Source organism: Andrena cerasifolii, chromosome 16, assembly GCF_050908995.1.
Source record: "Andrena cerasifolii isolate SP2316 chromosome 16, iyAndCera1_principal, whole genome shotgun sequence".
Lineage (NCBI taxonomy): Eukaryota > Metazoa > Arthropoda > Insecta > Hymenoptera > Andrenidae > Andrena > Andrena cerasifolii.
This window is the reverse complement of record NC_135133.1, coordinates 4,950,828-4,977,835: the sequence shown is the minus strand read 5'-3', so window position 1 is coordinate 4,977,835 and position 27,008 is coordinate 4,950,828. Positions and strand designations below refer to the sequence as shown.

Sequence of the window (27,008 nt, the reverse complement as noted above, 5' to 3'; positions counted from 1 at the left end):
TTACGTGGAGCTCTCCTCGCGCACTCGACTCGTCTAGATCAAATACGTGGCTGGCGTGCGGAAGGGATCCTCGAGGGGGTGCGCCGGTGAAAAAAAGAACCTCGGCAGCCCTGTTCCAACTTCCCGATCACCTTCGTAATCCTCCATCCGAGTTGGCCAATAGCGAATTATGTCGTTCCTTTTTAAAGCCTCCTCGGTCTTGGGCGAAAAAATCGATCCCCCTCTATCGAGCGGCGACGAATCTCCTCGTTCCCGGGGATCCGTGTCCGTGCGCCGGAATTAACTGCATCGGGCGTTGTTTTTGCCCGCGGCCGCTGTCGCGAGTCTCGGTTGTTCCAATTACCGACTAATCCCGCAAAAAGTCCGCGTCGAATCCCGCTCGCCCGCCGTGGGGATCGGATTTTCCCTTGGCCTCCGTCGAAGTTTCAACCCGAAAACGGCGGCCGGGATGGGCGGGGAGCTGCGGGGAGCCCGGTTACCCGGATCGCTATTTAAATTCGACTGCGAAAACTATGTTAATTTGACAGCGAGAGAGGGAAGGGGGCAGGGAACGTGGGACACTCGGCGGTCGGGAGGGTCTTAGGGGGAGCGAGAGAGAGCTGGAGGAAAACAGGGATGCTGGAAAGTGAATGAGGAGAGGAAGAGAGAGAGACAGCGGCTTCTCAGCGATAGAGCTGGAGGGGGATGGAGATAATAAACGGCGAGGGTGGAGAGCGGAGAAACGTCGAAGAGATAAAGAGGGAAAGGAGGTGGATTGCTAAGTGGTAAAGGGAGAAAAGAGGGTTAGAGGTGACAAAGAGGGATGAAGAGCGAGAGGAGGGCGGCGAGAAGAAAGGGGAAGGAGTAGTGGAGTGTCAAAGGGAGAAAAAGAACAACCGGGAGAAAAGGAGATTTGCGGGGGCGGGGGAAAGGTTTCGGTGGAGAAAAAAATAGCGCGAGAGGGCGGGAGGGGGCGCGTCAGGTGAGCCGGAAGATCCGGTAGCAGTTTTCAGGGGTAGATCCAAAGCTTCCAGGCTTCGACGAGGGTCGGAAGGTGAGCAAGAGGGTTGGTGGTGGTGGCGAGCGAGTGCAAAGCTGTGGGATGGGAGGGGAAAGGTAAAGAGTGCTCGAAAAAATTTATCGAGCGCTGCACTTAACTCCCACCCATGGTTCAAAGCAGTCCGACGGCGGGGTTTCAAAACAGTCTCTCCTCGATTCCGCTCCCCAGGGCCGATTGGCAAACATACTTATCGCTCGTTCGACAATCGAACAATTTCCTCGGAGCATTGCCGCGATTGGCCAAACCGTCGGGCCCGCTCGATCGTAATCGGACCAGACGAAATCGAGAGACCAATTCATGGATTACATCCTACATTTCCCTACCCTGTCGCGCGAGTTCTTTAGCCAGACAGCTGAACCAGAACAGTCCCTGCATTCCCCCGAATATCCATCCGGTTTCCGCTCGAAGCATTATCGCCCCACGGCGATCGCTGGAACTGCAAAGAGCAGCCGCAATACGGGCACGCTCGCCCTGCAGAATATTCCTTCGCTCTGTCGTGAAATTTGTTTAATCAGAAAATTAGCGTGCCCGCATGAACGACCGCTGCCGCGCTCCAAAAATTCGCCCAGCACTGCGCGAAAGACTCGCTGGCTAACGCAATCCAGGGACTGTTTGATGCCCGTCACACGGCGCACGCTGGAAATTCAAAGAACCAGCGTAATGCGTGACGCGTAAAGGTACACGCGGCATCGCGACAAAAAATATTGCGAATTACATTTTTCCCCAGGGCTAATACGTAATTTCAGGGTGTTTCACAGGCAGACAGGCTAGTTACTTTGCCGCCCCAACCCCTTTGCCGTGTGATGCGCAGCCCGGGGAAAACGTGAAAGAGCTTGTCCATCCATTCTACTTCCGGCGACGAGCTCATACATACAGCCCGGCCGCGTCATTGGCTGGACGATAAATCCAGCTCCCTGCTCGTTCGTCCAAAGGGGAAGTTACGTGGTCGTTGAATTATGTTGCTTCGCCTGTGGGATAACTTTGGCCCGAGTTTGTTATCGCCAGGGTATCTGAACTTTTTCTTCAGCCGGTTCGGTTCCACGACGGTTCCTCAGGAGTGAATACTAATCGAGCGATCTAAGAGCACCTCCGCGTTACTGTGTCTCATTACGTTCAAAGAATTTCACCGAACTCAAGGGACCCCGTTCAAGATCCCTCCGTTTAGTTGAAGGTATGACACGCGTGGCTCGACGGAAATCACCCGGAATCCCTGCATCGAGCACCGAAGGATCCCACGGAATATCCTCCCCGCAGCGGTGATTGGTCGTAAGTCATCGTTTCCGCGGGGCGTAGCGGAATTGGAGCTTTCGCGTCCCCGCGAAAGGTATACGCGACATCGGGATTATACGTTTACGAGAACTTGCCCAAGAAAGTTTCACCCTCCACGGTGGCGGAGCCCACTTAGCCGCGCTGTCGTTCGGCGTTCGACCGTCGTAAAATCCGGATGAAAACGCGGAAAAGCGACGTGGAGGCGAGGGATCGTCGTAGCTGGCAAACGTCAGGGGACGCGAAAAATATAAAAAGCGGGGGGTGGGCATCCATCTATCGTGCTTTCGGGGGCGAGACCTCTGTGCCCAGACCGTCGGCCGTGGGACGATAAATCCGGGGCTCGTTCGCACGGGAAGGACTCTTACATTGTGTGTCGGGTCAGATAGCTCAATTCGTATCAGGATCAGGGCGAATGGTGAATCGGAATGAAGGGGGACAGGACGGCGGTGGCCGCGCGCGATGTCAATCCGATTCCACGGGTAAACCGAAATTTGTGGGACACGGTGGAAAAAGGACAGTGGATCCCTCTCTTCTTTCATACCCTCTCGCGTCATACATCCACGTCCCGCCGATTCACAGGCTTCCTACAATACTCGTAGACGACTCACGGCTCGGACGCTGTAAAAAGGAGCCGTAGAGCCCCGCGATCGATGGACCTTTATTTTTCAGAGGCTTTCCGAAGAACGACGGTGTCGAATCCCTCCCGGTAGCTAGATTAATACACCGGGCCTTCGGAAGCTCGTTTAACGTTCTGTCGAACCAAGATTTCGGTTTTTTGAAGCACACAGGTGTGGATGGTGAATGGACTCCGGGATGTTTGACTTGGGGAATTTATTATTTTGGATCACTTGGACACGACGAGGAAGAGATATTAAAAATTTCGCGGCTATGTCGCGCGGGATACTCCGAGCTTGAATATCTCGTTACTGAGCAAGGATTCTGAGGTCTTCAGCGTTTTCGGTCGATGCCATTCGCGACAATCTGCTCGTGCAGCAGATACCAAGAGCCCACGTTCGGGGGGAAAGGAGCAACTTTATATTGCCACTTTTATGTCGGCGCACGCGAAAACGTCAGCTTCGTGCAGCCGTCCCTACGATACTCTATGCGAAATTCATACGCTCCAGTTTCAGAAAGGAACGGCCAACGGTCGTATCCGGGCGATCGTGACCGACAGCCGGAAGTTGATCGAACAACAAACGTCGGGATTTTGCGCTAAAGGGAGGTTTTTTTTTATTGCACTGCCGAAATTGGCGGGCAAAGGTCCGCGCAGATGGTCAGCGGCGATAAGGAAAATTTGTGCCCGCGCAAGGTTGCACGGATTTACCGATATTGGCCGATCGTTATCGGGGGAAACGTTCTGTAACTGTACGAAAAATTTATTTCACTCGAAACGAAAAGATTTTATCCCCTGCAACTGAAATATGATGTAATAACTTGACACTAATGCTGGGGAAGTGGCGCTAGCTCCTGAGCAGAACGTAAAGAGATCGCGAGTGAGTCTAAACTAAAGGTAACAGGCTGTATCGATTGGTAACTTCATTCAGATCTGAAGAGGAGCCGGGAGGGGTTAATTTGGCCATTTATAGTCCCGAATGAAAGCCACAGATCGCAAGTGACCCTTCTTCTAAGGCGCTTACGCTAAGTATCCGTATAATGAAGTTATAATTATCATCAGAAAGAGGGTGCATCTCGTTTCCAGTGCCGGACTAAAGTGGGAACTTAGTGCCATCGTCTTGGTAACTGTTAACCTTACGCGATAATTAACATCGGTATTATAATAACCGTCATAAGGAACTCGACGTTATTAACGTTCCCCACCAGTGTCAGTTTATATCCGCAACAACGGCCAATACCAAATTACGGCAACATATTCAGGATGAATATATGTACCCCCCCTCGAGCGTTAATTACATGCATGCAATTGTCGTTTAGCATACGGGCATGCTGGTCGATAAACCGCCCCGAAATACGTTCGAAAATGGCGTGTATTTTCAATACGGTGGAAAACAAGCAGTTTCAAAGGGGATGCGAATAGCAAGGGCGGAAGAAAGAGGAGAGGTGGAGCCTCGGGATTTGTTTGGAATTTTTCGTGGCTCGGTTGGCCGTTCTCGGGGTGCATGCGGGGTAAAAGCCACGGGAAAAGCCTCGGCCGAGACATTCGCGGTGAGACGAAAATCATACGCGTCGTTGAAGCCATACACGCTGTAAACGGACGACAAATAGGGGCCGGTGTACATTCGTTAGCATGAAAAGTGCTCTTACATTGTGCCCGGTCCAATAGGCGGGGATCGACGCGAATGGCCGAATCGAAGCGGAGAGAACAAGCGTTGCAGGTCGTCATTCCTATGCGTGATTCCGCTTCGCAGCAAGAGAAAGAGCGCGCCGGGGCTGTCCGCGAGCCGAACTGAAATTTCCATCCTGCATTCCGCCAGCCCCCATCCTCCGCCGTTTTATTCCTCCTTTTACCCCGCCTCGTGCTCTAGACCTCGCTTTTCCACCCTTTCCGCGCAATTACAAAATAGAAAATTTAAGGTACGCCCGCCTGTGCGCGAATTCAACGCCGACCAATTCGCGCCCATCGATTTCGAATAATTCCCGGTACTTCCGTCCCGACCTTCCGGCGCCTCCATCATACTCGTGTAAAAAATTTCGAGTTTCGTCGTTCATCGCGACCAACGGCGGCTGCCTTTCTCGTCCGGCGAGGGTGCAAAAAGGAATTGCGGGTCGGTCGATTGGAAGAGAAATTAATGCGCCGAGCGTAGAAGTGTTCGCAGACAGGGGCCCCGCCGATTTCCGTTTCCCCTGGCATTTTTGAAACGCTCGTTATCGAGCGAAGCCGCCGCCTTCCGACCGGATAGATTCGATTCGCAATTTAGCGCCCGGTGGGGCCGACTGAAAAATAAAAAAAAAAAAGAGCCCTTGCGGCGTCGTCATTCCGTCGTGTCATTCCGCTTCAGAAGCCGCGGCCCGCGTGCAACGAGCCCGAAATTTGAATGACGCTTTCCCGATCGCGTCCCACCCCTTTCAGCCTCCCGTCTCCTCGTTCTCTCGCTCTCATTCGATTTCGATCGGCGCGAAACGAGATTTCTGGCCACCTCTGTTCGCTGCGCCGTTCGCGGCTGATTCTCTTAGCCCGGCAAAAAACCGCGTTCACCGACTGTGTCCCCGATGATTTTTCAGCGCTCCAGCCGCGCCGAAGGGGATCCGTGGATCGTTACGGCTCGATGAGGCTCGGTTAAGGGAATAGAAGCTGCGCGCGCTCTGCTTTCACGAGCGATCTTTATGATCGTACCTGCAGAAGATTAAAGTTTTCGGTACGCGGTCGATCAGCTCGAGCAGTGAGCTTCATTTGGAAGCCGGGTGTATTCCGTCTGTCCTAAATTCAACGTATGAAACGTGCGCCAGTGCTCACTTTGAGCTGCGTGTACCGCGACTTAGCCGTGTTATTACTATTTTATGTGGCGGGACAGCGGAGTCGTGGAAACTGTGTTTATGATGAGGCCCTGAATCATGCAGCAGCTTAAGGTGTAATGGGGGATGAAGTATGTCGCGGTGGATTCTGGAGACTTAGCGTGCAGTCAGATTTTGTAACCGCAGCGCGCTGGGTCTTGTAGACTTTAGGTCAGTGAGAGGGAATGGTAGATTCATTTTTCTTCAGCCTAGAATCTTAAATCACTGCACCTATTGTACAACGCGTGGATCTGAATGAAATCGAAGGGAGACTTAAGGGGGTAGGTTACCCTCAACAGTCCAAAATCAGGCTCTTCTTCAAACGCATATTCTGAAGTAATAAATGAATATAGATATAATTTTTGTTTTAATTTTTAACTGCCATTTCGTTGACTTTAATGCACAAAAAGAAAATTTTAAATATATTTACAGGAAAAAAAGTTATAATTATAAATGTGAGAGCGTGTGCGCGATGCACCGTTTGATGGTGAACACGATTCCGGACAGGTGAATTACCTAAAACGTAAAGTAAAGGCATTTTTATAATCTGTAGGACAGTCTCCACATTGTGTCATAAGCAAAATTTTGATAAACAAATTAATACAATTTTTATGTTAATGTATATAATTTTATCCTTTTTTTGTAGGAAAAATATTTTTTATCTTTTTTCAAGAATTTAAATTGAAAATGTGCTGCCGACACATTGTAGGGAATAGTTTCCTGCACCTCCCTGTAACTTTTCACTCAAATCGTTGGAGCGGTTTTCGAGATTTTATATTCACCGTTTTGGAAAACGTAGTTTCTGGGAAATCGCGTTTAAAGTTGGACATGCACTTTTGTCGTTATCCAATCTCATGTGCAGGCTCGTACATTTTCGGCTGTAATTCCTCTAATTTTTGGAATTTCGTGGTCTGGTTGCGCTTAAAATACGTAGAATAAACGTCGCTAGCGGAAAATGTAAAAATCCTAAAAACCAATTTTCGAAAAATTTGTGCGTAACCTACCCCCTTAAAGAGTAGCTAATTAAGGTCCATCTGAAACCTGGTCTAGATCTCGTATCGAATTGAGAGTTTAAAAGAATCAAAAGTTCCACGATCTTCGTCCAATATCTCCGCAAATACATCGTCTTTCTAACATCCCAAGTACCCAGTCTTCGCATGGACCCCCGTTCCCCCAGAACTTTGCCAAGTCTACAAGACTCGTAGAAACACAACGCCAGTCCCCGCAACTTTCCCCAACCCCCGACGCCCGCGAATCGTTCGAGCTGTCCAAAAAAAAAAAAAAAGAAAGAAGGAAAAGAAGAAACACATCGAATTTACATGTCGCCCGAATATCGAGAGGGCTACGTGCATCCCCTCGGGTGAAAAGTTTCGCAGGGTTGCAGCGGGGCGCAACAGCCGCATACAAGGGTGTTTCCCGAGGAAGGGGTAGGAAAGGCAATTCGCCTTTCACGGCCGCGGCACTGTCACTCGGATGCGCGTAACGAAATACCGAGGGCCGTGTCACGTTTTGTTACTCCGGCTACCGACGCTGCTGGAGTGTGGCTCGAGGAGGGCGAGGGCATAAGAACGAGCGGGAAGGAAACGATGGCGAAGAGGAGGACGAAGGAAAGCGAGCTGAGAGATACGTCGGGGAGGAAGTTCCCGCAGACTTTCGACTTGGCAATGGCAACGGCGAGGAACCTTCAATTTTAACGAACCGAGCAGCAAGTGCAGATAGAAAAGGGGGAACGCGCGCACGTCCAAGGAAACTTCCCTTCTCTCTCGCGATCCTAGCGGGGGTGAGTTTCAGCCTCGCTCTGAATATTGGACACGAAGTTTCGCCGGGTGTACACGGGCCGTGGAGCCGCAGGAGAGCCAGGAATAATGCATCTGCAGCCATCGAGACGCCCTTATGAGCCGCGAGCCCCTATCGACGACGAACAGGGGACGGCGGAAGAGAAAACACGAACGAATCGTCGCGTCCGCGTGGGCGTTCTGTTGCCTACGCGCGGTGGCCGCCGTACGGAATGTTAATAGACAGTGCGCAATGGGGGATTTCAATTTCACACCGCGTTAACGACGATAGCGACGCGGTAATGGCGGTTAATAATAATGGGCGACGGGGGCGCGGGCGGTGCGTGCAGGCGATGTCTTAATTGCCGGTCATTGCGATAATAAAAGTAATACGAATCGGAATGCAATTGGAACGGCGTTATTATGCGCGATATTAATTAACGCAGCCGGCGCTATTAGCGAAGCTGTTGCGCGGCGCGGCGGACCTCGACTTCGGACGTCGTTTTGCGGGATAAATCCCGCACCAACCACCCTCTGTTCTCCTCTATTTTTCCTCCCTACCCCCTCTCTCCTTCACGCTATTATCATTATTATCCGTCTTCCACCTTCTTCGCGGCACTTTTGCCTCCTTTTCGATCCTCCTCCACGCACGATTATCCGTGGGGCACCGGCTATCGGCTTTAATTAACACGCTCGCCGTTATATTCACTCTGTCGTGAAACGGTTGAGACAAAGGACAGTGGCTCTTTGTTCATCTCGGCGGCCGGGGCCCTTTCACACGCTCGAGGGCCATAGGGTACGCCAGGGCGTGTCCACTCGCGTGCAGCTTCTCCCTCTCGCTCCCTTCAGAACCAGTTCCACTTGTTTGTAAACACGGAAGGACTCCTATTCTCCGGCTCCGCGGGGGCGGCTGGAGTTTCAAGACCGCTTAGCGCGTTTCATTATTTCCGCGGGACAGTCGTCGTTGTTGCCGTTGTCGCTCCACCCTCGCGGCCTGATATCTTAATCTGCTTTTAATTCACGACCGAAACGATTACGGATACGCCGCGGCCGCGGTTGTAATTAATGTTTGCCTCGGGCATTTATTTACCTCCCTCCCGGCACGCCCTTCCTCCGTTTTCCTTTTTTTTTTCTTCCCCCGTTAACGAAACGACTCGTGATTAACGAGAGATAAATACGGTCTGATACGTTGATGATCCTTTTTTTCAGCCGCAACGCTGCTCCACCGTTCCTTTTTTCTTCCCGTCGTTTAGCGCTGCGCTGGTATCTGTTTGCATTCGAAGTGTCTTCTTGTTCCTTCGAAGGAGTGCTTTACGGGGACGTGGCTCGGCTATCTGGACTTGGGATCGTTCCGAGTCTAAAGTGAATTATGGGTTGCATAGACAGTGGGTTATCAGAAGACGGTGCCATGCGCGCCAGGGAAGCTCCACTTGTTCCCTGACCATCAGAACGATTCTTTCACTTATTCGTCATTAATTTAGCCAAACCTTTATCTCTGTTAAGAATACAATGTCATTCGGGTTTAAGGCTCTTCGCTAATTCCCCGGAATACAGTAAAATTGCTCGTGAATTTTAAACCACTGCTCGTGCGCGAAGTCACCGTTTGACGAAACAAACCCGCCGAGCATCCCCTAGCGAGCAGACTCCGTGATTATGCAAATGCCTTCGCCCCGAACGACCACGGTATCGCGAAAACTGCGCGCTTTCCATCGCGAAACGTCCTCGTGAGGCGCGTCGATGGGCCTTGGAGGAAGTTAATGCGATTGTTCGGCTTGAAGAGGGCTAGAGGGCGATGGTAGCACGCGTTCAGGATGAACTCTCCGCAGTGTATAGCCGGGCGAAATCTTTGTCCGTGGAGAGCGCGCGCAAGTGCTCGGAAAACATCGAGCGTTCGATCAAAAATAGATTTTCCAACGGCTGTCGGGGTTTATCACCGGGGGTATTGTGCGCCGCGGCTCGACTTCCCTCGGACTTCTTGAACTCCCACCCTCCCCTCGTCGCCCTCGCCGCTCTCAAGCCCCGCCGTCGCCCGCGGAAAACACAAAGACTGTCCATTTGCCATCTGATAATAATTGGAAAAGTTATCGCGGAGATGAAGTTTTCCCCGCGACTAACGTCCACCGCGGACTATTCCTGTAATGTAAAATGGAGAAACTTTCGCATCGGGGAATAACTTCCGGCTGCTTTTGAATGATATTACTTTCTTTCCGCGGCAAACACCCGCGGACCGGCCTTCCTCGCGGTCTTCTTCGGCTGAATTTCAACCACCTTCTACGCCCGCAAAAGGAAACGCGCGGAGGCACTCGCGAAAGGGTACGCTCGATTCAGAGCCAATTAATGGAATCAGAGGGAGGAGCGACTTTCGATCGAGTAGGTTGTTTTATACGAGTGTGTCTGCTGGTGTCAATGTTGCCCGTGATTAAATCGCTTTATCGCCGTATCGTGTGCGATATTTCCTTCATTAATCCGAAATACAGTGACGGTCTGGGCGGTGGTGACGAGATCCGGATGGAATCATTTCTCCTATCAAACACAGATTTCTGTCTCGTTAAGCAGGACCCTCCACTCCTTAATTTTTGCTATTTACTTGGTATACAAACTGGAGAACGTGCCCCAGTTCGCGGATAACTCGCGAGGGTGGTTCGATGGTTTCCCGAACACACGAGGTCGAGCACGCAGCCATCCCCTGAATTCCCAACGTTTTCATTACCAGGACAAATGGAGTTGCCCGCGATTGCGTTACCTACCCTCGTCGTTGATTCCCATTTTAGTTAACTAACCTCGGATATAACACCATCGTTCGCCGATGGGGGGTGGTCATCGAGGCAGCTTTGTTTATCGCGATTCGCTGGGGGCTCGAGGAACGAAAGGAACCTGGATTCGAAGGTGAGGGTGGAACGAAGTCCTGCTAACGAATACCGCGATCAAACGATACGGGGCAGCGTCGTTAAACGAACGCGAAATTCGACGCTGCTGGCCGACGAGCAGAAATAACGGGGGCAGCGACGGTTTCGATTATTTCCGGGCCGATACACCCACCGACGTTCGTTCGCCGTATCGATCCGCTCTTATTTGCATGTTCACGGGTCGCATAATTAATCACCAGCCACGATTGTGTCTAATTGATAATATAATACGTCGGAAATCGCGGCCACTTCGCGAGCAGCCGTGTTGGACGTTCATAACGGCGCGCGGCGGGACAAGTTGACGCGTCGTCATCCCCCGATATTGTGTATACACGGTGCTCCAGCTTTCATTCGTCGAATATTGACGGCGTGTTCTAGCGAGCACAGATGACAGGATTATTAATACGCAGTTTATAGGCTTCGCGCAAATTTCTGTCTAGAACAAATAGAAAATCTATATCCCGAAGTAGAAGGTGGGAATGTTTAGCTCGACGGAAGCTAAGACACCTGGTATATCAACGCCAGTGGAAATTCTCGCGCGAGCGTCGGCCTCGATTCCACCAAATTAATGATCGACGTGGCCCGCGCGCGCGTCATTTCAGTCATTCAGAGTGCCACCGCAACAACGTCCCCGCAGGCTTCCCAACCAAGCCTGGTATTTCAAAGACACGCTTCATTTACCGTGTGAGATGCGTCTTGAAGCGCGCAATGACATTCTGCGAGCAGGCCAACGTTGTATCTCGTCCATAAATCAGGCTAATTTATTCCAGTTGATTTTCACGATTTCCTTCCCTTATTTTCTCAATTAGTCTTCTGCCGCGAGTCAATTGGCGCTTGAGTTCCGTCCGATTAACAACTGAAGGGGAACAGAATATCGAAGGGAAACGTGGCTGAGCAGCCTGGATCTGCTGCGCGAGAAACAACCCCCGTCCGCGATAAACCACACAGCGGAGAGTGTCAAACGCATCGAGAGGAGGCTGCGAAGGTAGCGGCGAATTAAAAAACGGAGAAGAAATGAACGAGTTACAACAAGAGCAGCCACGAGAGGCAGCAAGGTCGATGGAACTTTTTTCCATCCCTCTCGTCGCGGCCGCGCGGCGATTTAATTGAACCGAGTTGGAAAATTAATAATGACTCGCGATATCGGCCGGCGCGTCCCTTTTGTTCCCGCCTCCGCGGCGGAATGAGTGGTCGTTTGTAAAATTATTCCATTGGACGCCCATCAATGGGACTTTTTCATCCCTATTCAATCCGCTCTCCTACAAATTGTCAATCAATCCGATCGTTCTGTCTCGAATCACTTCGGATGTAATTCGTAGTCCCGAGAGCACTGCACTCTTTCACTCCGCCAGCGCACGCGTTAAGGATACTTTCCACTGCCACCTTGGGTGGAAAATAGAAACACCTACCGGTACGAGGCGATCGGGATTCGTCGTGCGTTGGAAATGACTAGAGGCTTGTTAAAGCTCGCGGGCACTGGTTCCCGCGCCCCAGCAGACTCGATAAAAGAATTCCCAATGCCAAAGCGCGATTCCTGAGGAGCTCGTGCCCGCGCTCCGGATCTTGCCGGGGGTAGTAAAACTGTCCTGGCATGTAGCAATAAAATGCATCCCCAATCAAACGCGCTCGGTGCTCCGATTCGCCACCCCCTGGCGGGGGCCGGTGGCCAGGGGGTGCGTTCCTCCCCTTGTATCAATTTGTCTCGCATCCCGGGGAAGATGGACGACGTAACAAGCAGTCGAGGCGACGTGTCGAGCACTGCCGTACCCCGTTCATCGGGGTGTAAGGAGGCTCGAGTAACCCGGGAATTTCAACACGGACATTTCCTCCTGGAGTCACGATCCCAGCGCGCCTTGCTTCATCCCTGATCCCAGACTCACGTAGGATCGTCGCGTCTAGACGCGACAACCGCGAAAAAGGAGGAAACGCGTTCCGACGCGAGGGGGTACAACGAAGTGGAAATTTAAAAGCATTTCTGTAAGCGTACGGGGGGACGAAGGGGAGAAGAAGCTGTCGTTTACACGCTGTACGGTCTAGAAAGGGCAGGGGCATAGGGGAAGAGAGTGTGTCTGTAGTATCGATGTTAGAAACTGGTGATTCTATTTAGAAATAGGTAAATTGATCTAGCACGCGGAGGGGCAAAAGAAAAAATGCAGTGACCGAAATTGCAATCACATTCCCTCGTCTAAATCGAATGCCTTTCCCCCTTCTTCAATAGCTCCGAGAAACAATTGAACGCATACATTGGAGCCGGGGCACACACGGTACACGTACAAATCGTCGTATCTGTCTCGGTGACCACGAGTGTTTCGCGTTTTATTCCGTGGAAATACGTTCGCCGGGGAATTTGTCTCGGCGTCGGGGGCGTCGTCGTCGACGTCGCCGTGATTTATAGCTGGTCTAACCGAACCGCCCCGCTTTTTCTGTTCCAGATGTGAACTGTTGCCAGAAGTATTATCGATTCGCATTACGTATGAAGTAATTGGAAATCGCAGTGAGCAAGGTGAGTACCTGTTTGTTCGCCCCCTCCCTGTTCCTTGTAACCAGACCGGAGCCGCGGAGTTTTCGCCGACTCGCCTGCATTTTCATGAATAGGGTGTTGGTAAAGCTCCAGTCACTGGAAAGTTCGGGGATTTTGCATGAGGTTCCGTCGAAATCGCGGCTGAGCTCGGGTAGCAGTCTCGTTAATATTTCAAGGCTGCATGATCAAAGGGTGGAAATACAGGATTTTTGGTAGATTCTTGCTGGATTTCAAGCGAACTCCATTCATACGGTGTACCTGCGTTTTGTACCAGCGGAAACGTTGCGCAGTTGCTTATCAAACTTGTAGGGGTTCTTTTTCGAAGTGGCGCATTGAGGGCATTGAGATTTTGAAAGACCCAGTGACAAATTCGAAAGGTTAGGCACCTATGCCCGAAAGCTCCTACGATGATTTTTCCTCGTTGACTCCTGCCGCGATTCCTCTTCGAGTTCAACCAACGAGAACTCTGCGTGGCGCAGCGGCCTCTAATCGCCCGTGTCGTTTCTCTGTTCCAGGACTCCCCGGCTGCCGCGACGTTTCTCTCTACTTATTATCAAGAAGTATTTCTTACTATCGCCATGTACTCCGTAACACGGTGTCCAACTAAAGTAAACGGTTATTCGTATTTTTGAGAATCGTGATAGCTTCGTAGTGTGCAAATGTAATTAGGGCAAAAGAAGATAAAAAAAAGAAAAACGACGTGAAGCGAAGAAAGCGAAACGATTGAAAAAAAATGACAAAAAAAAAATGAAGCAACGTAATGGAAAACCACACACACACACACATACACCGAGACACTGAAACGTAAGGACAAGCATACACGTGTACACACCTCCGAGCATACTACCTTTATTAACTCGTAATTGCAACGAAGTAACAAGTTTTCTCTCTTTCTACTCGACACGATAGTTTAATCCAATGATCGATTATTGAAGGAAAGCAAAAGAGAAACGAGGAGCCGCTCTCTCCTCGCGTGTAAGCATTCTCTTCTTGTTTCGTCGAACGGAGATTTAATGTACATAGCAAGAGTTTTGTATATTTGTAAAATAGATAGGGCATTTTATTATAAACAATAAAGTTATTTATATATATTTTAATCACAACACGAAGAACGATTCCTTTGTCCCGTCGTAGATCGGCAAGAAGATCGACTCAAGACTTTTTATTGATCGTAGCCACAGCTCACATGGACATCGACATCTGGTGGATCATCGGGATCGAAAATGTTATCCGACGGTACGTATTATGCTCCGTAACACTGTAACTTATTTCCAGTAACAAATCCTTTTCTTCTTTCTTTAATAAGAGGTCATTTCTTCGGAGACTTTGGAAGCGAAGATTGATGACGATTGCTCTGAAAGTTTTGAAAAGTTAGAGAAGATAGGGACGACGGAGAAGTCGGTGTAAATTGCTTAACGCTTTGAAGAAGTTGCTCTTTTGAAAAACCATCTGCCATTTCATCCCTTCGTCAGGAATTTTAATCCAGCCGCAAGCACTCTTTGGCCCGAGCGAATTTTCACGCGGCGACGACGAGGACCTCGTTCCAGCGATCTGTATGTTCCAAATTTTCACGCTATTATTAATTCCCATCGGCTATGGAGAGCCGGTCGCGCAGCCATGTCCATTACATTAACTTGATTGAGAAATATAGCGGCAACAAGTGCGCGTATTACCGATCGGCAAATGAAATTCGAGTCACACATACGTCAACTCCATTCTCTGGATATTTTTCAAGCCTCTCTCGATTCTGTCCACCCCTCCCCCCACCGCCACCCCCGCGTTGGCTATTAACGTGATTTCTCCGCGGGGAAAAATAATTATTTCCCAATGACGGTGACGCTGTGATTTGGAAACAATTATTATCGAATCGAAGTGGGATGGATAATTCTCTTCAACAATGGCCGAAGTAACCGAGAGAAATGGGGATGGAGCAGTTCATTGATTCCGAGATATTTCACTGTTTTAGTTACGCGATATATTCTATATAACGAATTATTGATAGAGAGTGTCTGCTGTTTCCCCCAGGAAACTCAGGCGGAACACTTGCAGAACGGCAATAACCTCGCGCTAACAAGGGAAGATCCCGAACCCGAAAATTCAAAAAGGCTGGAACTTCGTGAATATGTAGGGGATTTCTCCCTTATTACAACGTAAGTTTTGTTTACTGCCCAAATTCACTCGAAGGGGGTGAAATTAACCCTAGAAAATTCGGTTACTTTCCCATTTTGTGTTATCTCGTGAACTGTAAAATATTTTGTTTGCCCTATGATAGATCTAATTAAAAGAAGTAATTTTTGTCTTGAAACTCTTTTCCTATCTCTTACAGTTCGCGAGTTATAGCACAAAATCGGAAAGTAACCGAATTCTCGCAGGTTAATTTCACCCCGTTCGAGTGAGTTCGGGCAGGAAACAAAAATTGCGTTGTAATTAGAAGGAAATTCCCTACGTATTCGCAAAGCTCCAGCCTTTTTTTTTGAATTTTCGGGTTCGGGATCTTCCCTTGTAAGATCCTCTTGACGAACTCAATTATTCCGAGAGGCGTGGATAAAAACGCCCACCCCAAACGACCACTTTGTCACGGGTAAACAATCCACGCGACTACGTCGAATGCCGCTTCTGGGGTTGAACGGCGGGCACCGTGGGCGGCTTCTTGAAATATAGGTTAATATATCTGCGGAAGTCGGGGTTGAATCGCAGCCTCGTATCGCGGGGGTGGCTATCTTTTATGGCGTGCTCGCGCGGGCGGCCGGGCGCGCACTTGCCACGCGTCACGAAGGGGGAGTTCTTAGAGCAGTAATTACACGGGGCTTTGCTGAAAGCTGCTTGCACATCCGTAAAGGCAGCCAGCGCTCCCTTTCTCTGCATTCCTCCCTCCCACTTTTATAATTATTCCCGTGGACTCGTGGAAAATTACGGCAAGTCGCCGCCGAGTGCATAGCTGCCTGTAATAACGGGTCCCGTCCGGAAAGCTTGTAGCGCTTAATTCTTCAGCTACCCTCTAGCTTCCGGTCACCGACGATGGCCCTTCTAACGTCCTAGCGATCGAGTCATATTTATAATTGCACGATTCTGCTACAGAGCATCACCATTCAAGGCGTTCCTTCGTCCACCTGGCATTTTATATCAAGCAGGGCGTTCGATATTTCGCGCGGTGCTCCGAGATCGTCGAATCTAATTACCTCCGTTGCCGCGGGAGACTAATTAGGCGATCCTTCCCTCCGCCCGCTGCCTCATGAATAAATATCTCGAGGAAATCTCTGTCGGCTATGATACCCGTTGCGTACGAGAGGGACGGGACGCGACGTCACGCAAATTATAGTGCCAGATGACTTTACTCGCTTTAACGGCGCGAAAGCTTCAGAGTCGACAGCTCTTGAGGGGCACAATCAGCGGAATGGCAGGAGGGTGGGGAGGCAAAAAGCGAGGCTGGTGCCTTCCGCGCGTTTCCCCGGGCGCAGAATTTTTCATACGAATTCGAAAATTGGCGCAACGCCGCGGCGCGGCAACAGTGAAATCATTCGCCCCCTTCGGCCCCCGTTTTCCCTCAGCTCCACTTTTGGTTGCCATTTGTGTCGCGCAATGGAGTGCGCTGCTCCTGACAGCACTTCACTTCCCCTGCGTACGCTTTTGTCCGTCCAGCGGCCCCGACAATGGGACAGGAGCTCGCGATATGAATGAGAATCCCTGCCAGCCCCCTCGGGCTGCAAGTGCGGATCACCCCCCACTGCACGCGCCCGATACCAGGGCCCGAAATCACCGCCGCTCACCCTCTTTCCCTGGCCCACTCGTGGCTCGCTCTTATTTCCATCAATGGAGTCAAATGTTCTCGAGCATGGCCAGCGTTTCGAAAACCTTGATCATTGCCCTCTGATCGGGGCTTTCGTGGCCCTGCGTTCTCTCGTCGCAGGCTTCTCAATGATTGGCGCCCTTTAACGGACAAATTGGGTAGAATTCATCGAAGGGTGGGACGTTCATTGTCAAACATTGGGTCTGCTGAGTAGCTCGAGCTATTCAGCAAAATAGCAATGAGGCTATTTATAAAGTAAGGAGACACTTGCACTCGGAAAACTGGTATATGCTGCAGGATATTGATAATTAAGCTTTCAGCTTACAAGTAGCAAGGACACATTGATTAAAGTAGAAGTTTCGCAATGTCCTCTAATTGTCCAGAGTCGAGTACAGCGAAAGCCCAAATCCTCGGTAAAGTGGCCCGGCAATCTTGATTAATTCTGGGGATTGAATGCTTCATACTGCGAGGTAATCTTATCATTGAGGGCTATTTGCGGCGAAAGCGATCGCGGGATGGGCACGAGCTCCTCCAGATTCGGGCAATAATCTGCAGTCGAGTGTATCCACTTCCGTCGTATTATGCAATTGTTCCCACCACGTTCCGCGTAACGTACCCTGCACTCGTCGACGTTAATATCGAAGAAAATATTCGAGTGGCTGGAATGATAGCGTAATAGGGCCTGTCCGTGAATTCGCGAGCGCGTGTTCGGAGCACAATGGCACTTGTATTACCCAAATATCGGGGGGTATCTATATTAACTGTGCAAAGCTGGTATCTTCATTATCCGAATAACGCAACAGCGGTACCATTCCGAATGGGGCTGGAACGTGCTATTACATCCCTGAAGTCGCCCTATCTGCGATCTCGGAGCGAGCTATGTAGCCCTCCCCATTGTTCAAAAATCGAACGCGAGCTGCTAAATGAGGATGATGTACCCCCTTGTAGCAACAATAGGCAGAAGGATTGTGAAATCCATATACACCGAGCCCTGAATCCTTTACGTTCTAATAACGGTAAATGATACGTGTCTACCTCTGATGAATGTTGGTAATCCAGGCACACTGAGCCGAAATATATCTGGAACAGAATATAAACACTTCAAAGTTTAACTGAATCATTAGAAAATATACAGGAACTCAGTCTGTAAAAGATAATCCCACATTACAAGCAACTTCTCCTCTCGCAACTCCTACCTCATTTAAAATTAAAAACCTCAAACTGTCTAGTCCGTAGACAAGAGCAGGAACAGATATGTAAATCTACCGCTACAAGATTCAAATATTCGCGCGCTTAGCTGTTTGGCGCGCAAATGTCTAACTATAATTCCCTAAACTTTAGCGAAGAGCCTTTAAACTCCAAAGCAGTAGCTGATTTTGTAAATTTGTGTTATTGAATAAAATTCGCAAGCTTCTCTGTATCGTACAATTCCACGTTTCTCCGAATAAGAGTAGCGAGATTGACTTCCCGCCCGGTAGACATATTGGAAGCATCACGTGACCCAAATACATACGTCACTGCCTTCGCGGCGCGGAGCCCGCGTATAGTTTACAGTGTTTACACGTTCCGAGGCAAGTACATTGGAAGGACGCCGCCGTAGTTTTCGTCCCATCGCGAATCAGACGCAGCGCGAAGGTATATCGAACTCTGTTTACGTATCGCGCGTCGCGTCAGTCCGTGCGTAACTTTCGTGTGAGGAACGTGTCCCGCGGCATTGTTGTGGAAGCGTTGTGCCGTGCGGGCCGTTCATCGAGTGCCGCGTAACTAGTGCCGTAACAGCGACTCTTATTCGGATCGTTTTACTCGTTCAATGCCTTCGTCCCGTGCCAAGCTGTCTGAGTTTTACGCCAAAGGTTCGCATGACACTCGAAAGACCAGTCGTCCTTGGCAGCGGCTTTCGTCGTGGAAAAACGGCGGTGCAGCGAGCTAGTTTGCCACGTGAGTAGCCAGTTTATTCTCTCTATTAATTACGCTAATGGCGTCTAGTGCTTGGCCGCGAGCATCGAAAAACCGTATGTGTGTTCGAGCGAATTCGAACGTATTAAAAGCGTACGAGACGAAATCGAATGTATTTTTGGCTGTCGATAAGCCATGCATCGGTAATTAGGAAATTTAGGGCGGGATATTTCCAGTGGTAAAAGGATCGGTTATTTCTGTTACTAGATGGCTTCTCCATCGAATTCTGACGAGTGTTTGGCTTCATATTTTTAGGTTAGGGTTAGGTTTAGATTGTTAGACCGGTATCCATAGTCGCTAGTTATTCTTAAGCGAATGCTTAAGCATGTGGCATTCTCAACTAACCTAGTAGCTAGTAAAGGATGCCGAATGCTTAAGCATTTGCTTAAGAATAAGCAGCGACTATGAATACCGACATTGGAGTCTAAACGTAACGTATTCTACGTATCAGGCGACAAAGTTTATTATCTGTAAGGAAAGCTCTCGTTTAACAAGCTCGAATATCCACCGAGTCTCTTATCGCCAGTAGAAGCGTGCGAGACTAAGCGTTACTGGGAAATTTCACCTGCCAATTTTCACTTCGTGCGCGGGAGAAAAAAATTGGCGAACTTTGAATATTCACCGGCGTCGTGCGCCGTCCTCGTGAACGTCCAAACTTGGCCAATTTCTTTCGCGTAGCTGGAGTGAAAATTGACTGTTAAAATTCCGCAGTAATATTTAATTTTCCCTGCTGGCACTGACGGCAGGAAGCCTCGCCCGATACCACGGCCCCCTCTCGCCTAGCTTGCCACATCTTAAACTTAACATGTCGAATTCGGGTAAATAGCATTTCGAATATCCTGCCTCCGCAAAAAGCAACCACTTACGGCAAAATAATTCTCCTTGTTCTCTTCGCTTTCGACAAGTGGATCTCAAACTCGCCGCATCAAGTTCCCGTAAAAAGCCCTTTGAGTATCTTTTATTACAAAGGATCAGAGGCACGGGAAATTCAAAAACTCTTAGAGAAAGCCGCGAAATAATCCTCTGCCGCTCGACAAATTCCTCTGGCGTGTCAGGTCGAGGTAGAGAGTCCCCGACGTCTACCTCGCGTCGACTCTTTCGCTTTTCGCAAAAAGCTCCCGGTAAAAGAACTCCTCAAAAGGGGTTTACCCCAAGGAGCCCGACCGATAAGCTATTAAACAATCGCCTCGCTCGCGTGTTCTCGTATGTCGAACACGCAGCGAGCCAGACCGCCCTGATCCAGCGGGATTGATTTACGCTCGGCGGCCACGTCGCGCATAATTAAACATTTTTCCTTCGATCGGAAATTTAATTACCGCGGTTCGCCGTGCACGGACACCAGACCGCTGCATTTTTACCCGTAATTAAACTAATTTGTTGGCCACGTCGGTTCATTCGCTCGCGCCGGAGACGCCCGTGAAAAGTAACCCGCTCCTCGGCGTCCAATTAAAAACGCACACGGACGCGTGCGAGCGCGAGCGAGAAATAGTAATTGTCTGGCCCGAAACAGGCAAAAAGCGAGCCGGGCTCGAGGGAGGGTCCGCTGGCAAGGCCGGGGCGCGTTTTTCGCGGGGACGATTTAATCGCGAGCGAGAGAGGAGCGCTCGCGAGACGGACGCGCGCGAGTCAAGCGCCGGGGATCCGCTTAGGAGGAAGGTGTGCGACTTAACGCGACTATGGCGAGTCAAGCGAAAGAAGGTAACGAGGATAATCGTCGGCCTCTCCTCTCGCAGGGCTGCGTCTGCATACACGCAAACGGAAACGAACAGGAAGAAAACCTGCGACGCGCGAGTACAGGCTGCCCCAGAGATCACGAGCTTTTCTCTTGCTCTCTGTGACCCTGTGCTTTTGAGCCTCAAGATGCCCTCTTTTGGGTGTGGAATCTTGGTGCCTTAGGTAGGTGGAAAGCTGCAAGATGCTTGCAAGCATAAAGGTAGCGGGAGTTGCGCAAGTGATTAGATATCTATTCGAAGATGATTCTCTAAGAAATTTTGATATTTAGAGAGGTCGTGTGAAGTCACAAACTTCTTCCCTTCGAGTACCCAATTCCTCAGCAAAGTTAATTTATAAGAAACTATGTTAAGCGACCGATTACGATCCCAAGCTTCACGATGATTATAATTTTGAATGAGAGAAAGTGTCTCGAAGGCTCGCGTTCTTCCGATCGTTTCGCGGAACTCGCTGTAGCAAAAATGGCACGGTGCACGCGGCGGTACGTAGGCGCCTGGAGGTCGTTGCCGTTCGAAGGGCACGGGCAGAAAAATGTCGAAAATAATTGAGCTGAACAGCCGTACTTCCAGTTTGTTGCACTTGCCATCCCGTCGAGAGCTGCCGGCAGTTGTTGCTCGCGAACCGTGCCGGCGTAAAGGCGACCGCGCCGAGGAAAAAGCGACCGAGCTGGGCGGGGAAGGACGCGAGATGCAGGCGCGTTTTGCTCCGGTCGCTTCCTCCAGCGAGAAACGCCGCGCTCCTGGCGTTAAGCAGCGCCAGGAATTCCGAAAGTTTGTTAGCTCGTTCGCGGGAAAAAATGCTCGCTATTAGGGAAGTTGAGCGGGATTCTCGAAAAAAGCTACTTCCACGCTTCTTCTCCCTAGTTCTCCTTTTGGTATCCTGCAGCTTCCATCTTCGTCTCAGCCTGAATCATAATCCTAATATCAAATATCCGATCTGACCGTTAGGCTGAACCCTTTCTGGCTCAGTTTCTTATTCTAATGTGCATTTTCAAGTTTCACGTAATTTTAACTCGATTCTCGTGGCGGAGGGTTGGAAATCTCCTAAGTTCGACCACTTTTCTATAGTGTGCGAGGATTCTAGGAACTTGATGGTGCTAGTCTTTGGTGGATTCTGAGGTTCTGGGTGCCCTGAAATTTCCATGATATCTAGTAGTATTTCTAGTGCGAGTAATGTACCTATGAACAATTTAAGTTATTGAAACAAATCGAATATACAGCGTCTCTTGTGGACACGTGTTAATTTGCTGTTCTTAATCTTCTCAATAGGTAGGGGAGACCGGGGCTAGTTGATACGTTATCCACTTTCAATATTTTTAATTTGTGTTTGAATTAATTACTTAATAACAAATATGCTGAAATATACTTTGGTCCTTCCTGTTTAATATATAGTAAGCGAAAACGAGAAAGTACATACAAAATGAAAGAAAAAATGTTATTTGAACGAAGGCAAAATGTATCACTTTACCCCAGTGCGGGGAAAGTTGACACTGCTCTGGGGCATGTTGATACATCTGTAAAATATCCGTTTAATGAATAACGAACAAATTTGAAAAATATAATTTTAATTTAGTTACCTTTCCAACAATATAGACTAAAAATGAACAAAGTCGTATTGTGAAAACCAAACAAATTTTTGAACAAATATAGAAAAACATTTTTATTTTTATTTTTGTTTATATCTGGAATATCCCACTTTAATATGAGGTGCTTTCTTCTTTTCGTTAATATATTTTAATAAACTCATGTTTGCAATATTGTATATTTTCGCGCTTTGCTTTAATGTTCTTGATTCTTTTTCTATTGCGGCATACGCTTTTTCAAAAATATAGTGCGATATTTCGCCACGATTTGTCTTTTTGATATAATTTCGAGCCATTTTCCTAGATGTAAAAGGAAAATAATCAATTAAAAGCAGTCGGGGAAAATTGATACACTATCAACATGCCCCAGAGAAAACATATCAAGTTACCCCACAGGAAGTCATTTCAACAAAACGTAATTACCTTACCTTCAAAAGACTCAATGTGATGCTAAATTAATTCGGATTATAAAATTCTCTATCCGTCTCAAGACGGATTGAAAAGTGAACAGCACTACAGTACCTCACAGCCATAATCGTACATTCTTTAAAATCGCATAACTTTTTTTAAATTAATTCAAACGACTTGAGTTTTTTTTAGAAGCTAGAAGGATTAGTTTGTCAAATGACGCGATTCGTCGTGTTGAAAAAGAATGCAGTTGGTCGGAATAGCAAAAAAAATAGAAAAGGTCGTTTTTTCAACTTTTTTTGTGAGTCTGTAATGAAAATTTAAAAATCCCGTTTGTAGATTGAAGTAAGTTGTATACGTGTCTAAAATTTCATGCAAATCAGTTCACGTTGCTCTGAGCTATAAAGGCTTAAAGATCGCAGAATAAGGTCCAGAATCTTGGAAATTCCCAAAATCAGCGATTTTCGAACTTATCCTGCGATCTTTAAGCGTTTATAGCTTAGAGCAACCTTAACTGATTTTCATGAAATTTTAGACACGTATACAACTTACTTCAATCTACAAACGGAATTTTTAAATTTTCATTACAGGCTCACAAGAAAAGTTGAAAAAACGACCTTTTCTATTTTTTTTGCTATTCCGACCAAGTGCACTTTTTTTTCAAAACGACGATTCACGTCACTTAGCAAACTAATCCTTCTAGTTTCTAAAAAAAACTCAAGTCGTTTGGACGAATTTTAAAAAAATTATGCGATTCTAAAGACTGTTCGATTATGGCTGTGAGCCACTGTATTTACTTTTTCTCTGTATAAACGAATACAGATAATAAAATGATTCCTAACGTCAAGGTACGCATACTGACGTACGCTGGATCGTAGGAAAGAATTAATCAACAAACCTCATATATCTCGCTCAAATGAAGCTACACATATACGGTGTCGAGATAATTCGTCTGTATGAACAAGCCCCGGTCTCCCCTACACGTGACTTTAAACTTATATTATATATAGCATTATCCATGCTCCATCTATCCTCATTCCAAATTTCGAGGAGCTATACGAGTATAAGAAGCTTATAAAAGAAAGGTCCATTCCCAACGTAAATCGTAGTCGCGCACGTATCAACCCCAGCTCCATTCTACTCTGAGCAAGCCCGCTAGTGTAACGTTTCAAGAATGCCCGCGCGTTATGCTGGCGAAAGAAGATTGAAGAATGCAAGAAGCAGCAGGGAAGGAACAAGCTACGCGTCTCGAAATAAACATTTCCGCGAGTGTGTTCCATATCGCGGAATAGAGTGCTAGGAAAGCTCGCGTGTTCTCCGGCGCCCCTCTCCAGTGAGGGGAGTTTTCTTGCCTCCGCTTTTTTTCGAATTTCTCGCCAAGTATGCCGTGTACTAAGACCCTTGCGGACGCAGTCGCCTATTCACCGCGCGCACGCCACTCGAACTTGCCTGGTGCACGCCTTTCCTCTGGCTTCTCGCCGCGTTTTCGAGCTGGCCCGCGTTATCTGTAACCTCCTCGTCGCTCAACCGCACCACGAAACCACCGGCGGAGAGCGTTCCTCCTCCATCGTCCATCCGAACGGTAGCAGACGCCTCCCGGAGTAATGATAATATTCGCTCGTCGGGGAAGCACGCGAACAGTCGCGAAAAATGGCAACGATATTAAAGTAGAAGCCGCTGGCCGACTGTCGAAAGTTCGTCAATTTGTCGGGAGGGGAGCAGAAGTGGCGTCTGCCTTCCAAGCACCGAGAAGTGCTCTTAAAACCGTTCTACGTTTCCACGGTATTATGTCTGTCGCCCCCGTTCTACTCGCGCAGACGCTGCCGCCGAACTATGCACCGAACGTCTTCCTCGGAATACTTGAGATCCCTGCCTAGCAATTTCGAGTTACCTCCGAGCGTCTTCCTCGACGCTATCGCGGTGATTCCGGAATACTTCTGCTGCCCGAGGAAAAGAAGCATCGCGGAGGAGCGGCGTGCTCTTACGCGCGGAACGAGCCTCGATTCCGAGATCCGTACCGTTAAATCCCGCAAATTAGCACCAAGGGACTGGCAATTAAGTTTCCATATCCGCGGGCAGGGTGTAGGATCGCGAGTGATTGTAAGCCGTCGTTGCGCGGCGAACCTGTCGATCGGCGGGCCAGCTGCCGCGCGCGATGCGTCTGCCATTCGATTCGAGACGCATTTACTCGTTTATTCACCGCACGCGAACGCCTGCCTGAAGAATGTTTTACGGCTGATCCCAGGAACGTTGAACTTCCACTCGCTCGCGATATAAACGATCCGCGGAGAGCAAGATTCCATCGTTCTTTATGCGGCTGAATATCTTTGGCGTAATCCCCCCCGGATGACGAAGATGTTCCGCGCGGCGAACGCTTCCGGTGCGTTCCATTTAATTCAGAGGCCACTTTGGCCCCCGCCGATAAAACACACCCAGCCGTATTCCGCCCGCGAGAACGGAATATAAAAATTTCGTACTGGGTGTCGTCGCTTCGGAGACTGCCGCCGGAGTTAGTTTCGTCGGGTACTGTTAGCTGTGTGCGGTGGAATCGTCGCGGCCGTACACGGAAATCCTCGCGGAATACATTTACCGGTGTTTCGTGGAAACCTCGCTCTCTCAGACTCGGGGGGAAACTTTGCTGCATCTAGACGCGCAGAAATCGACGATTCACGGGCGAAAATGCGGTCGAAAGTATCGGGAGATGTCTTCGTATCTTATTTTGTTCTTCTGTGCTTGGGGGGAGAAAGTTCCTATCTCGTTTCGCTTCGATTGTTATTGCTAGTAATTTAGTTGCATTCTTTTTGGGGATGCTTCAATTGAGATGTTTAGAAGGATTAGAATTACGGTGAATCGTATTTCTAAAGATTGTGTAGAGTAGAATCTTGATTTATCCGATGGACCGTGGTTTCTACTTACAAGGGGACTTTCAGGTTTGGCAATTTCAGAAAACATTGATACTTAGGGTAGGTGTACCGTATGTGGCCATTGCACTGTTTTTGAACATGTGCATAATTATCTTGCTTTTAAACTGCTTGCAGATCATTATGATGTGGAGAATTTCACGTCATAAATATTTTGTTTAGTATACCGCCAGAAATATAAGGTTACATTTATTGCTTGCACGGAAAAATATTATATTTTTTAAGAAGTGGCCAAAACTGGTACAATACCTTAAAGTGGCCACAAATAGTCCATCTACCCTAGTGTACGTGAAGGTCTTCACTCGGGCATTAATTTCCCAAAGCAGTAAGGCGCGCTTTTCAGCCGAGTTCGAGAAAATCGACTTTGAAAAATTCCGAAGTCAGTGCATAGCACTCGCTAGTCTTACTATTGATACTTTTTTTTTATTCATTTAAAGACCTGCGAAATTCGTACGAATTACCAGATATTTAAATATCATTTTCAATTAAAAACTCACGTCTTATTTTAAATTATCTCTAGCTTGAAGAATCGTACTTTTTATTGAATTCTTCAAGAAGTAAATTTCCTCAAATTTGGCTGAAAAGCGCGCCTTATTACTTTGTGAAATTAATGTTCAAGTAAAGACCTTCACGCACACCACACATATTCTGAAATTGCCAATCCTGAAGGTCCCCTTGTTAGTTCGATTCTCCATCCCCCTGAGCTCCAATCAGTTAAACTGCATATCCATCCCCAACTCAGTCTATTGTCAGACCGAACCGAAAACCTTATCGTGGTAACGCGATCGTTTAAGAAACAGAACGGTGGAGGGAATCGTACCAGAAACACGAGCTCGGCGAGTGGCTCACCAGCAGCATCCGCATTTGAAGCTTTTCAGAGAACGTTGCCCGTTCTGTGCCCAGAAGAAAGATGCTGCCGCAAGGAGGAGAAATATCTGATACGAGCGGGAAACCTAGCTTATGTCTCTGGGAGTATCGGTATCTTTTCGCTGGAGATTCAGTTAGCTCCACCGCCGCTATAAAGCACGCGAATTGTTATGCGCGCATTCTGCGGCTGCATCTACGGGATGCTGAAGACGTTCCACGGCAATTCAGCGCTATCAGTAACGTCTGACTCGCGGATGTGCATCCTCCTCCTCCTCGTCCTCGCCGTTGTCCTCGTCCCCGTCGTGCCGTATCTCGCCGCGTTCCTCGGCGGCGTTTCGTGAATCGATAAAATTTAATTCGCCCGCGACCCCCCGCTCCGTACCACGGAGAACGTTGCGTCGCGGAAAACGCTCCCCGTTAATCGCCCCGCGGATTTATCGCCGCGGGATCCTGGCGAGCGCGAAATCAGGCCGGGTAATGCTCGTCGAAAGCAGCAACCTTTCGACTCGATTCGCGTCGCGACTCCGGGGAGGGTGAATTTATTTGTTAGCTGCTTTCGGTCGCCGGAAATATGCTCCAGTTTCTCCAAGTTTCGCTCCGCGGAACGTTGCTCCGGTGGGGTTTATGGGTATCGGGTGGAGACTCGACGAGCTGGCCGCTTCTGATCAAGGCGCGAACCCTCGAGAGCACTCGCTCACTTTTCCAGGCGGATTCTCAGATGTTTCTCAGCGGACGATTCGATTCGCAGCCTGTAGCTACCCTACTGTCGCCCTACCTCAGGTGTTGTTGAATTATT

At 48.8% G+C, this 27,008-nt stretch overlaps 1 protein-coding gene and 1 long non-coding RNA gene across 4 annotated transcripts in view; both read left to right on the top strand.

Moving 5' to 3' along the window:
• Positions 1–14,063, top strand: part of Toll-6 (Toll-like receptor 6) — a 50,857-nt gene extending 36,794 nt beyond the window's left edge. The window contains exons 2-3 of the mRNA XM_076829349.1: positions 12,872–12,942; positions 13,476–14,063. The gene's annotated coding sequence lies outside the window, so the exon portion shown is untranslated. The remainder of the gene's footprint in view (positions 1–12,871; positions 12,943–13,475) is intronic.
• A 4,281-nt stretch (positions 14,064–18,344) lies between these two features.
• LOC143377721 (uncharacterized) overlaps positions 18,345–27,008 on the top strand; it is an 83,860-nt gene continuing 75,196 nt past the window's right edge. For 2 of the 3 annotated variants that reach the window (XR_013087396.1, XR_013087395.1), the window contains exon 1: positions 18,345–18,685. This is a non-coding gene — a long non-coding RNA (uncharacterized LOC143377721). The remainder of the gene's footprint in view (positions 18,686–27,008) is intronic. The other variant, XR_013087397.1, reaches the window with a different exon arrangement.